At 51.6% G+C, this 13,824-nt stretch overlaps 1 protein-coding gene across 2 annotated transcripts in view; it reads right to left on the bottom strand.

The window, feature by feature from the left end:
• TANC2 (tetratricopeptide repeat, ankyrin repeat and coiled-coil containing 2) overlaps positions 1 to 6,106 on the bottom strand; it is a 117,590-nt gene extending 111,484 nt beyond the window's left edge. Inside the window, exon 1 of one of the 2 annotated variants that reach the window (XM_065856314.2) lies at positions 5,796 to 6,106. The gene's annotated coding sequence lies outside the window, so the exon portion shown is untranslated. The remainder of the gene's footprint in view (positions 1 to 5,795) is intronic. The other variant, XM_065856315.2, reaches the window with a different exon arrangement.
• Between the last annotated feature and the right edge of the window lie 7,718 nt (positions 6,107 to 13,824).

Below are 13,824 nucleotides of genomic sequence, written 5' to 3'. Positions count from 1 at the left end.
GGGGCCACAACTGGACACAATATTCCAGGTGTGGTCTCCCCAGGGCAGAGCAGAGGGGCAGGAGAACCTCTCTGACCCACTGACCACCCCCTTCTAACCCACCCCAGGTCCCATTGGCTTCCTGGCCACAAGGGCCCAGTGCTGGCTCATGGTCACCCTGCTGTCCCCAGGACCCCCAGCTCCCTTTCCCTATGCTGCTCTCTAATAGGCCATTCTCTAATAGGTCATTCTACAGCCTGCAAGCCTGGAGTAAGGCAACAAAATCCACAAGCACAAACATTAATTTGGGTCATTCAAATCACTGTATCCACTCAGCATTCGCACCCCTCAGCTGGCTCTGCTTTAAAACTCCCCTAAAAGTTCGACAGGTCTCCTTTTGGCTCTTTGCTCCAAGCATCACATATTTCTAAAAATCCATCACCACTATATTTTACTCCGGTTTTGATCTCTAGGAACCCTTCCATACTCTATTCCATCAAACCCCTGAGGGATAGAAAGTTGTTTATCTGTTTGTCCGATAATCTCCCCTGTGCTGAAGCTTCTCTTCCGCAGCACTGTGACCCAGCAGCCTGCCTAAGCCCATCCCAATTATCTGCTCAGCAACATTAAGAGCACACCACTATCTAAAAAATACCTTCTGAACGCAGAACAATCCCGCAGGCCAGAACGGGCAGTTTGACACGGGGAAAATCATCTCAAGAGGTCAATGAAAGGACCGGCAACGGGAAAGACGCACACTTCACTGTTCATCGCGCTCTGGTTGCGTGGTGTTCCTTTACTTCTTAATATTTCTTCATTAAATACTAAGTCTATGGGAAATCAATCCAGAAAGAGAAGATGGTAGAAGCTGATTCTATTGAAGGAAAGAGGCATCACCAGAATCTGCTGGGCCAGATCAGTGGCACAAAGCCGGGCTCCAGCGCACCTGTCACAGCCCCATAAACACCCCCGGGCAGGAGCATCGGGGAAGGTAGGAAAATGGGATTATTCTGCTCACCTTGCCCAGCCATGTGGCTGAGCCCGGTGATACCGGCAGCTCTCATTAACTGCCTACAAACCCAGTGTGACCTGTACTGCAAATAATAAGTCATTTATCCAAAATATTCTTTCATTAATGAGATCATTACGAATCTCAAATTTGAGATCATTACAGTTAGCAACTAAAGCTGATATAAGTAAGAATTAGACAACAGAATATCCACCATTAAGGTGTGGGACTCAGAGAAAAAACACACATTTACCCCATCCACTGATACTTGGGAATTCTACCCCAACGGCTTTGTCAAGTTAGTCTGATTGTAACCTTAAAACACCCCTGCAGGTTAGGGGACAAGATGCAGCTCAGCTCTTCCGCTGCATTTCCTCAGCGCCGTATTCACACAAGCCCCAGTTTTTAAATATCACACAACAGAAACTGCGAAGTGCCGCAGGTCTCTGAAAACCAAGTCACCTCTTCAACGGCAAAGAGACGGGAAGAGTTAAAAACTGGACGGAAAGACAAATACCTCATCACGACGACCCAATCTCCCCTGTCTTACTCCAGCCTCCTCTAAAAGAAAAGATTGCAAACTTCCAGATCACGGAATTTGAGGGAAGAAGAGCAAGAAGGCCCGTTTGCATCTCTCCCAGCTTTGGAAAGGCCTGGACAACACAGGAACTTCATTTGCTATTTGCATCTGCTTCCAGCTCAGCACAGGAACAAGCTCAGCTTTGAGCCTTCTCTGCTTTGATCAGCATAACGAGCTCAGAAACACTAATCAGGTGACTTTTCAGCAACTTATGTGAAATGGGGCAACATGAATGGAACCGCTTGTGGTGAAAGGACATTTCACACAGATCTTCCCTTTGGATACATCCTGCTTATTTTACTCTTTTTAGTACAACCAAATAACTCACGAGCAACAAGTCGCTCCAAGACTTCGAAAGGATGATTATGAAATAGCTCACCAACAAATCACTCCCCAGCCAACCAGAAGTATCACCAGCAGCACCAGAGCCAGCAGTGCGCTCTGGAAGATATTCCTGCGCTCACCAATATGTTCTTTTCATAAAGGACAAATAAATAACAAACACTGGTAGCAGCTGAAATGTCAACACGCGTGATTCATCTCCGTCGGTGGCTCTGCTGGCGCAGCGCACGCCGCTCCTCGCGCAGCGCGGCTCCTCGGCGCCGGCGTGCGGAGACTTGTCCGGACGGGCACGGCGAGCTGAACTCACCGCCTCGCGTTCCTGGAGCGCCCGCCCTCGCCGGATCGGCTCTTCAGGATCACCACCCAAGGTTACTCTGTGGGAAAGCTGAGCGACTCTCACCTTCCTCGAGCAGAAGGATTGGTGGGAGGGAAGTAATAATAAAAAAACCCTCACATTTTAAATTTGAAAAAGCAACGTTTTTAGCAAGCCCTCCACTCCTAGCAAGAAAAGGAACCCACAAACTTCAACCAAGGTTTCCTTTACACAGAACACATACAAAACCAATTATTACATGTATTTTATAAACACCATGAATAAGTAATGATTCCTTTGAAATCAAACAATCACGCAATGTGGCACAAAACCAAATGTGAGTCAAAAAAGCATACTATACTTTCTATATAACATCACTGGTTATGTTCTCTGAAAGGGTATATTTCAAGATGGAGTTTCTCACATCACAGCATAAATTAGCTTATTTGACACATTTTGGAAAGACAGATAATAAATGCTGCCTGGGAAGAGACCCAGACTGTTCAGGGAACTCTATGGATTATTCCAAGACTTCCCTCTCTGAAGATCTGAAAGGCCACGGTTCCACCGCCACGGCTCCCAAAACACACAGCACTCTTATTCAACACCAACCAAAGCAGCTTCTGCTCCCTCACCAGAACCCCACAGCCAATTCCACGCCAGGACAACAACTTCATTCCTCTCCAACTTGTCCATCACCCTCATCATTAAACCGGACCCTTCTGTCCCGGGCTGCTTAATCAGAACCTCAACAAACTCTATCAGCTCCACGTGGGACAATGTCAAGACTGGGCTGTAAATTCCCGGTTTATCCCTTCTTCACATTAAGTACACAAGGCAAGCTACTATCTTCTATAATTAATGTAGGGTTTGTATTTAAACTAATTACTTTTTAAATGAACGCAAACCAAGCAAGTGCACTTTAGCCCCATAAAATAACGGAACTGGAATAATTCTAAGTAACGTAACTAGAATTTATTTTTTAAAGCTCATAAAATCCAGTTGGCAAACAAAGCAGAGATGAATGATGTAGCTCACTCCGTGGCTGCAAATACTTGCAGATGCAGCGAGCTTTAAATACTGATTTACCTCCAGCGAATGCAACAGGCGGACAATCTACCTCAAAGTTAAAATGCACACGTTATTTCAAGATGAAGGCTTCAGATTGTCATTGGAAACAAGGAGCAGGCTCAGCTCTGCTCTCACTGGAGACCATCGGAACCTCCCACAGACCTCACCAGCAACGTCACCGGGTCCTGTACCGCCACGCAGCTTCTGCACCTTCTACGGATGCTGAAAAACATCCCTAGGGCTTGGCACATCTTCACTATACCAGAAGCAAAGCACAAGCCAACCTGAAATTACCGCTCAAGCCTTTCACTTGGTACAAGAGAGAGTGGGAGAGAGAGGACAAGAGGTCACTGATTTTACACCAGTTCTTAAAATCAGCTTAACCTCGTCAGGAAACGACCCTCAGAGCCACCTGCCTGGCCGCATGTCCAAGGAAGCCGTCTCGTCCTCCCACCCCGCTCTACAGAAAATCCACCCTCAGAAGTTGAACGAATCGCTGTGTGTACCCGCAGCTTCAGACACCAAGACGACAAGAAATCAGGACTTTCGTGAAGAATTCTTACAGCAAAAGATTTCTTTTTAACATTTCACAACGTGAAGTTACAGGCATTACTGGCCCCTCGGCTGATCCACCTCTAGAAAAGACAGGAATTGCTACAACGCAATCGATATTGATAAGTAGCTTATTTTATAAACTCTATTAGTCATCCATCCACACTGAACATGTAAGCAGCAATCCACATTGTAGTTACAAGACTAAATCTGCACATGAGCGCGCTTGGACATTCCAGGAGCAGAGGGCAGACCCGAGCAGGACACGTCCTGCCCCTCCTCTCCCCCACATGGAACCAGTGGCAATTTTAGAGCACACAGCCTTTTGTATTAATGATGCGTTTAGCGAGAGTTACTACAAAAAAGCAACAGAACTCTAAGTAACTCGTTCATTTTTTAGAAGCCCCAGTGTCATAATGGCCACAGACCCCAGGCGGCTTATGATGTTCTACTGGGTTTTTTCCCCCTATAGTTTGTTCACAGAGCCAAACAAAAAGGGATTTTGACTATGGCGAGTTGCAGTATATTGTATTTTCATGTTGGACTGCATGTTCACCGCGCATTTTCTAGCTGAGCATACCTCTACACAAAGTATCCCAGACATAAGGTGTCTCCGGTCAGTATGTTCTCACCAAAAGGCACTTATTCCACTACCTTCTTTTCTTTTTAATTCATACATTAGGAATGGATGCTTTGGCGTTTTAAGTTTTGCGGATTAAATGAGAAAACCCAGACACACCCAAGCTCTAGCACTTTGAAGGAACCATTCCAAGCTCCAACCTGAGCAATGCTGCAACCAGGGCTTCATGGCCATGTTGTTGTTGTTCTCCACGGCACGTTTGCTGTATTTCCTCTTCTTCTCCCAATTCAAGATCAATTTAACTCTGTTCAGCACACTGTAGCTATGCTACACCCCCCAGCACCACTAATTAACCTTCATCATTTATTTAATTTCTCCAGATACTTCATTTTCCTCCCGCTATTTTCACCTGTATAAAAGCCTAAAATCCATATTGATGCATCATCCTCTAAGCCAGTTTACTGTCTACCAGATGCTCCCGAACTTCCCGACGCAGATGAGGATGAAAATGTCTTTTCCTTGCGAAACACGCATCTGAGAGGAGCCTGTCTGCCTCATCATCTCTCATGTCTTTTTTACATTTTAGCCCCCAACAACCAGCCCACGCCTGTAACAGAAAGATACCGTGTGTCATTAGGCTTCACACTCCTTACTCACCCTACGGGAGGAATAACAAGGAGGCTGTTTAACCCCCGTTTTCCCCAGCGCCCCGGGGGGTGTTTGCCTCACGTGTCCCCACCTGCAGCACAGCCCCTGGACACACGGGGCCATTCTGCCAGAAAAACGCCTTTTGCAGCGGCCAAAGGGATGGGTCTGGATCCTGCAGCACGTGACCTGCACCCGAAATATTCACTCACCTTTAAAGCCTGCGTGCTGCTCTCTGAAAAACACCTCATTTCTCACCGAAAAGACGGGAATTTTGAAAATACCTGCAACGCTGCTCTCTTAAAAACACCTTATTTCTCACTGAAAAACACGGAATTTCTGAAACCCCGACCCCACCTCTGCGGCCGCCCGCGCTCGACCCGCAGCTCCCGCAAGTTTTACGCCCGTGGCCGAGCCCAGCGCGGCGCCCCCGCCCCGCCCGGTGTCACGGACACGGCGGCGGGATCCGCGCCCCCCTCCCCCCCCCCCGCGGCGCGATGCGGGGCCCGGCCCGGCCCCCCCGCGTGCGGCACCGCCGCGATTTCCACGCAGACACCGCTCCCCGCCGACATGTCGCGGGGCGTCGCCCCCTCCCGGCTCCCCCCTCCCCTCCCGTTTGTATCGCGGCGGGGACACGGACACTCACTCTCACACACACTCACACACACTCTCACACACTCACTCACTCACACGCACGCACACCCCGCGGCCGCGGAGCCCTTACCTGGCGCGGCGGGGCTCCCCGGCGGCCCCTCACAGACGCACCGGCCGCGGGGCGCCTCCCTCTCACCACATCGCCGGGAGCGCGCGCCCGAACGGGAGGCGGGGGGGGGGGGGGAGGGGGCGGTCTCGCCCCCTCCTCGTCGGCGCCGCTGCTCCCTCGCTGCCACAGCGCCCTCCTTCCTTCCCTCCGCCGGTCGCTCCGTCCCTTGCCGCCCGCCCTCCGCGGCCTCCCCCGGGGAGCGGCGGCCGCGGCGCCTCTGCCCCCCGCTCCGCTCCGCTCCGCCGTGCTCTGCTCGCCCCGGAGCGCGCTCCCGCCGCCGCCGCCGCCTCACGGGCGCGCGCGCTGCGCCGCGCGGAGGGGGGAAGGGAGCGGGCGGGGCGGGAACGGCGCGAGCGGCGCTCGCCCCCCGGGTGGGAGGGGGAAAGGAAGCGGCGGGCGCGCGTGCCCCTGGGCTCCCCCCGCGCGCGGAGGTGAGCCGGCCGGGAGGGGCGGGGCTGATTGGTTATTCATGAGCATGGGGCGTGGTTATGCAAATTAAGCACCCCTCGCCGCCCGCGCTCGGGGAGGTCTCGTGGGGAAGGGCGGGGCGCTGCCGGGCGGCTCCTCCGCGCCCTCCCCCGCCTCGATCGTACCTGGGATGCGGCTCCACCGCCCCCGCGATGGCCGCCCGCGATAAACCCCGAGCGGGAGGGCGCCGGCAGGGCCCGCGCAGCGCCCGCGCCCGGCGAGCGGGAGAAACTTCAGCGGGCGGCGGGCGGGGCCGCGGGGGAGAAAGCGCTGAGGCGGCGCCGGGCCCTTCCCCGCGGGGCTGCGCTGCGAGGGGCGGCGGAGCCGGTCCCGCCCGCGGGCCGATCGCGTTTGCCGAGCGGGAGGGAGGCGATCGAGTGGCTCCGGCATCTGACAACCGCGTGCGGCTGCGGAACCTGCTCCCGCAGGTACCGCTGGGCCCGGGGGGTTTGGCCGTGACAGCGAACGGGGCGACGGGGACGCGATCGCTGCCCCGGTCCCTCCGCCCGTGTGGGCGCAGCCGCCCTGCGGCTCCTGTTTAGAAAACAAACAGAACGGGAGACTTGTGGGAATAACACCTGAAAACCAGAGCGTTCTGCTCATCCTCCCCCAGAAGATCAGAGCTGAAAACCAGGTGGAAAACAGGAAAAGCGGTATTGTGGGTTAAAGCTAATATAAACATTTACCTAACTAGCTGAAGAGACACATTGCAACTGGCCATTCAGTCGGCGTGTTGGCATTGCTTCATTGTCCACTGCGAATGAAATACAGGAATTTGGTTTTATCATCAAGCTAAAACATTAATTTTGCACAAAAAAAGTATGTGGTAAACAAAATGGGAATTTTTATCTGGTTATTTCCCCGTGAGAAAACTAATATTTAGGTCTTAGTCAACAAAATAATCTTTTTAGTCCAGTACAAAATGTTCCCTTTAATTAAATTAATTAAAAGTGGCTACACTCCCTTGGGATGGACACCTTGTTAAGCCTGGGTGCGCATTACTCGCCTGCACCCAAGCCCAGGCCGGCTCCGAGCTTTACATCACATCTGCCCACGGCGCGCGTTAACGACCGAAGAAATGAAGCAACGGGGCAATCTTCAGCTGTGAGTCACCAAAACGGTCGTACAAGAAAGAAATGGCAACGGGAAGAATCACAGCTAGGAAGAGACAATAGAAACGGGAGGTAGCTCTGTTTGGGTTGTTCGTGTGTGTTTGTCAGCGGTGCGCATGAAGATGTTCCAAGTTTCTGGAATTAAGCTGGGATCAGACTGAGTGGATATATGTCATATATATATATACATATATAATCTATAGCAGCTGTCCCTGAATCCTCAGGTTTCACAGGATGGCACCACATCCAACGGTGCAACAAGCACTTCAAAAAAAAATACAATACTAAAGCCACAGGGGGGAAATATTCCAGAAATATTGTCATCTAAATCTGTCGCCTCCTGTCTCTCTCGTTTCTTCCAGCACAAGTGCTTTATGTAATTGCCCGTCTTCTGTTGCCCTTTAGCCTTTTGAAACCGCACAAACTAGAGGGGAATACATGGCCAGAATAATTCCCGTTTTTCCTTCAGCGACTTATTAGCATAGCAAATCACCGACTGCGCACAGTGCCAGCGCCAAGGAGGAATAATAGTGCCGCCTACAAGGAAATATTCTCAGCACTGATGTCAACTGCGTTATATATGTACTCGTGTCACTCCTCAGAAAACTGATTTCAAGACGTGTTTGTGGAAAAAAAGGGGGATCTGGTGCTTCCAGTGAAGAGCTGAGAAGTCAAAGGGAATGAGATAACGACCGGGAGGAGCCACAGGGCCTAAATATCACCATTTATTGCCTGGAAAGGTGGTGGATGAACCATCCCTGAGACACCCCAGGCCAGGCTGGACGGGGCTCTGAGCACCCTGAGCTGGTGAAGATGTCCCTGTCATGGCAGGGGGCACTGGGGGACCTTTGAGGTCCCTTCAGCCCAAACCATCCTGTGATTCTTCAGCATAAATAAATCACCAAACTGCATTTAAAGTCTTCGCAGATGAGCTAAGGGTGAGGGGAGGGTTCTCGTTCCTGCCTGTGGTGTCATTATCCACCCCTGTTACATCTCGCCCCTTAGCACTGTAACCACATCTCTGGTGAACCAGGGAGCCAAAACATCCATGTAAAACCTCCATCAACTCTTTATGTTTGAACCACAAACCGACACAAAGTTTGCACAACAGTGGTGAAAAAATTGGCTGTAATAAAGATGGTGTTGTCTCTTAAACAGCCAGAATCCCTACAGGAAAATACAGAAACATCCAGTCTTTTAAATCACATATACCATCAGACCATCTCCTACATGGTTCTAAGAAGTGTGACCATATAAAAAATAAACACTGCTTACCATATTTGTTATCTAAGAAGTATTTGCCTGTGGAGAAAATATCCCAGCGTAATCCTGCAAATGGGAGATACTCATTTTCTGCACACTCCAGCAGCCTAAGAGAACACAGGCCCTGCCACCCCTCAGTAACTGGTGAAAGGCAGAGCTGTTCGGGTGGCCTGGGGACTTTTGAAATAGACAATCATGAATTTCATCATTAAAGCACTTAACTCGGGACACCATAGAGTTGATGTAAATCACGTATGTTATTTTGCGCGTGGCTCCGTAGGCCACTGAAAGAACTTGCAGCGGATGCCTGTGGTATCTCGGGAAGATAACACTGCTCCCCTTCCCAAGAGATCCGGGAAATCCTCACAAAAACACCAGTTCTAAACCAGCTCTAAGTATTTTACAAGCCTACAGAATACGTAAGGCTACTTAAAAGTAAAACTGTCAGAAGTGTGATAGCAAAGTTGATTTAACATGCTGTATTTTGAAGAGTTTCAGCCATAGTCGTTCTCATGAAAGGAAGAAGCTTTGGTTCACTCAGTTTCTTTCTGCCAAATAAATGGAATAAATGACAGCCGGCGAGGCTGCGGAACAGTCCCTCGTCCTGCACCAACCCCGGGCAGCGCGAGCGCGACCCCCAGGCTGCAGAAGGTGCCTCCCGCGCAGCTCGCGCCGCACATCACGTAGATTTTTGGTTTTATTGCTTGCCCGCACCGAAATGCAAAGCGCTGTACGAGCGCTGGTCTGAGCGGTGACTTCATTAACCAAACAGCAACACTGATAAAGGGGAAACAGCCTGGTAACTTCCTTTAGATGTAACAGCACCGAAACGCTTCCCTCCCCGTAGTTCTGGTTTTCAGTTTGCGATCCTGAACCCACTGAACCCAGTCTGGGCTTCCCCTCTGTCTCGGGCAGGGAAAGGCCCGAGGCCCCGCGGCTGGTGAGGCTGGAGCTGCTGAGCTCCGCTGATCTCTAACAAGCGCCCAGCTCTGCGAAGCTTCGAGATCCCTCAGCTCCCCCGAATGAGCCAGAGAGGCAGAAACCGCCGCGTCCCGCAGCCGTGGATCTGGCAGCAGCAGATGTGGAAATGCCTCCCGTCCGAAAGGCGCTCGTCACGGCACCGTCGAGAGGGCCGAGGATGTGTCGGGCAGACCCCAGGCACGAGAGCTGCTGGATTTTGTGTGGGAATACTTTTAAAGCGTTATTCCTATCTGGAGCAGCATCTTCCAGCTCTAATCCACCATCCAAGAGGGCATCGTTATCAGGAACCACAGCGAAGCTCCGAATCCTCTTTTCATGACATTCCTGAACTGTTTGCTCCACCCTGATTCAGTTTAGGAAACTGATAAGACAGCTGTGAAAATACGCCATGTAAAGCGCTCTCCTGTTACAAACCAGCTGGCAGAGTTTGCACTTTTTCTTTTTTCTCCCAAGGGAATAAAGATTGTTGTTTATTCCACTTTTCCAAAGGCATATGAACCAAAGCGTAACCTTCTCTTCATTAACCCAACCGGTATTGTTAAGTAGGTGTGTGCTGCTGGAAGATTTTGGCTTCCAACAGCAGCAAAGCCGCTGCCCCCGAGCCACGTGTGGGCTGCCCTCGGTTCTTGTTCTGGAAGGGCGCGTGGGTCTGCCCTCTTGTGAAAGGCTCCTCATTTCCAGCGCTCCCCTCAGCGCTCCCGTCCCCACTGACAGCCCCGGCCCCGGCTGAGAGCCGGAAAGATCTGCAGAGCTGCCGTGGTCACCCCAGTACTGATAACACCTCCTGGCCATTTCTTTTCCAGAACCGTGTATCTCAAAGGCAGGAACGCGATCGGGATGGAGCTTGCTGGGCCCGTTATGCTGCGTTCTGTCTGTACCCCCTTCCCACCCGCTCGGTTGCGCTGGAGCCCTCTCCTCCACGCTCTCGTGTTCTGCTGTGCTGTGCCGCGGAGCGGCTGTTGTTTCGCACCCTGGAGATGCCTGCGGTTTAGCGACAGATCCCTCTGCTAGAGACGATAGCGCTGTGGTGCGGCACAGGAATCCAAACCTTCAGGACAAACGGCACCGTAGACGAGCTGAATTTACAAAGGGAAAGATGCTGCTTCGGTGCTGCAATTCCTTTTAACGGTGCCCTGGCTCCAGCTGATCCAGCTGCCCGCTGGCAGTTGTTCTCCCAGCCCTCGCCTCCGTCTCGCCTCTTGCTTTGTGCACTGGTGCAGCCCACACACCAGAGTCGTCTCTTCCTCGTGGTCCAGATGTGACGCCCGCAGCCGAGAACGACATTTGGGAACGGATGGAGAGCAACAGGTTGTTCTGCTACCTCGGGCCTCGCTGTGTGCACGCTCCTGGCAAAGGATCCCAGGAATATCTCCACGTTATCCGCAACAAAACGCACCCTGGGATGGGCAGGACGGGAAGGGCGCTCTGCCGCAGCTTTCAGTCCCTTCCAACACTGTTTCAGCCAGCAGCAGGAGAGAGTTCTTCACCCCAAGTAAACGTATCCCTTTAGGATGCAAAACTAGCGGAATCCAGTTTCTACATCACTGTGTCGTCGTGCAGGGACCCTGAGAGAAGGGAATTTGGGGGCCGGGTACTGAACTGGAAGAGGCGTGCCGGGGTGCTCTGCTGCTCTGCCCACAGGAAGGGTTTCCGCGTGTAAATCCCTCCAGGGACAGTATTGCTTTCCGCAGCATCCCATCCTGGTCGCTTTTGAAATCCACAAAGGATTTACAGTGAACAGAAGCAAAGCTGAAGCTTTTCTGGGGGTTTCTTCTCTGGAAGAGAATGATTTGATAAAACAAACCACTCTGTATGCAACTAATTATTGCCCAAGTGCTCCAGAATGAGCTGAGGCCCAGATAAAGCCACTTAAGCTCTACCACTTGTGCCTGTAGCTTTGTCATGCCGTTTTTTCCGCTATGAATATCTGTTGTGTAACATCAGATACTTTGCAGTTAATTTTCTTAAGGTAAGTCATATTTGAACAGAATCAAAAATAAGCAAGAGCTAAAATATCTGCAGTGCTGGGGCTGTGCCAAACACCCACAGATTCTGTACCCTGTACTCAAGTCTTGTCAAGTAGCTCAGCACATCTTTATTCTAATCATTTACTTTTATGCTTAACAGAGAATTGTCCTGATTACTCAAGCAAAGCACAGCAAGAGAAAGTACAGAGAGCATTTGGTCAGCTGTGGGCGCTCGGTGCTGCTCTCAGTGCTCTGCCCTCCACCCTGACGGTGAAATATTGAGGCATCCGTGCAATGATGCACACAGCTCCTGACCGCTCTTCCACAACGTCTCTTAAAGAAGTGATCGGATAACTTTGAGCAGACAGGCGGCAAGAACCGGTGGAGGGTACGGCATGACCTGTGCGGCCGAGGAGGGCTGGGGCTGGTAACTCCTGGCAACGCAACTCAGCCCGGGGTTTTCAACCCACCACCGCTCATTGTCGTGCCCGCGGACGCGTAGGTTTGCAGACTATAGTTAGCAAGTGCTCTTCTTTTACACAGACAAGCTCACAGAATCACCAAACGGCTGGGGATGGAGGGGCCTCTGGAGATCATCTCATCCGTGTGGCACGCGACAGCGTTGGTTGTGCGAGCAAACGCTCACCTCCGCGCGGAAGGGAGCCCGACGGACCGAAAGGCAGAGGGGAGCGGATCAGAGGGACGCCCAGACCTGGAAAAGGGACCTGCAGCCACCTCAACTATGGGCTGGTGGAGGTGGCAACGCCAGAACAGGCACCAGCCTCGACAGACGACTCCACGCAGCGTCCTCCGTGGTGTTTCTCCGGGGAGCAGTATCGCCATTTCTGAACGCTTTACAAAAAGAGAGACGGAGATCATTCACACTCCTGCTGAATGAAAAACCACAGCCAGGCCGCTGGCATCCTGGAGAGATCTGCCCCGTTTGTTACCACCAGATCAGGACACAGCGGGAACGTTGATTGTACCAAAACCACTACAAGAACACGGTCAGCTCTGAGGCTGGGCCTGGAACAAGGGGAAAAGCAAGACCGAGGCAAAGTCAAAGAGGAAATGTATAAAATACCCACATCAGGTAACACCGACGACTCCTGTGACTCCAGAGCAGCAGGACCAGTGGCTGACAAAGGTCACCCTGAACTGGTCATCATGAGTCCTTGCACCCAGGGATCTGTGTGTAACCCCCTGTGACACCAACACTCCGGACAGCACCTGGCGTTTGTCTCTTCCCACCTCTCAGCCTGTCCGAGGGTGGACAATCATTTCCAGCAGAGGTGGCCTCCATCCTCATACGGAGTTACTGATCGACTCGCTGAGTGTCCCTGAAGTCGTGTTGTTAGTAAACCTGCGAAAGAGCGTGACCTGGGAGGTGAAAGTAACCTTGTAGTCCAGCTTTTGGAACAACAGCTTCAGGAGGTATGTCCTGAAAGAGTTGGGGTGCAGAAGATTAAGAGTTAAACCAAAGGTGAGAACAATTAACTTCAGGGGTGAAAAAAAAAGCTCAAAACCAAAGCATTGAAGAGCTTCAAGTGAAGGTAAGAAGCCTGAAATAGTGCTCAAGAAGTCAGATTGAGCAGAAACTAGAATATTCCACAGTGATTTCAGGGTGTCCTGGTAGAGCATTCTCTCTGTTCTGTGCTTTCTCCTCACATATGGGTAATAAACAGAGACTCCTTGTAGCTGAGAGATGCTCAGGGCCAGATTTTGCTGGAGTTTGAAAGAGTTTTTCCGTGATTACTCTTTGGAGCATAAGGCGGACAATTGTCACCCCTGGGCAGGGGGACTGCCTGAACCACGAGCCGGGCACCCGAACTCCTGGAGAGCCCCCAAGCAGGGTTCAGTACATGCTGGACCCAAATCAACACAGAACAGGGCTGACCCAGGGGGTTTAAGATTTAGACACATTCTTTTGTATGCCAAAAAGTACGCCTTGAAGTTTTAATGTCACCTTCCAAAAGCATTCGTAATACGGGCCTCCAGTATCCAAATTATCACCCGTTACCTTATACCTCCCTGGAAATGGCTTTCGGGGCCCTGCACAGCGCCCGGCGCAGGCAACGGGAGTGGTTTTTGAACGACTTCCAGGAGAACCATTAAAGCTCCTTCTTGGCTGCGTTCAACACGCTGCAAGATTCGGCTCCGGAACCTGCGTGTGAACAAAGAGTGGCCGAGCCGGTTAGA

The sequence above is a fragment of the Patagioenas fasciata genome, chromosome 22 (genome assembly GCF_037038585.1).
Source record: "Patagioenas fasciata isolate bPatFas1 chromosome 22, bPatFas1.hap1, whole genome shotgun sequence".
In the NCBI taxonomy this organism is placed as follows: domain Eukaryota; kingdom Metazoa; phylum Chordata; class Aves; order Columbiformes; family Columbidae; genus Patagioenas; species Patagioenas fasciata.
Note: the sequence above shows the minus strand (reverse complement) of the source record. Positions and strands in the feature narration are given on the sequence as shown.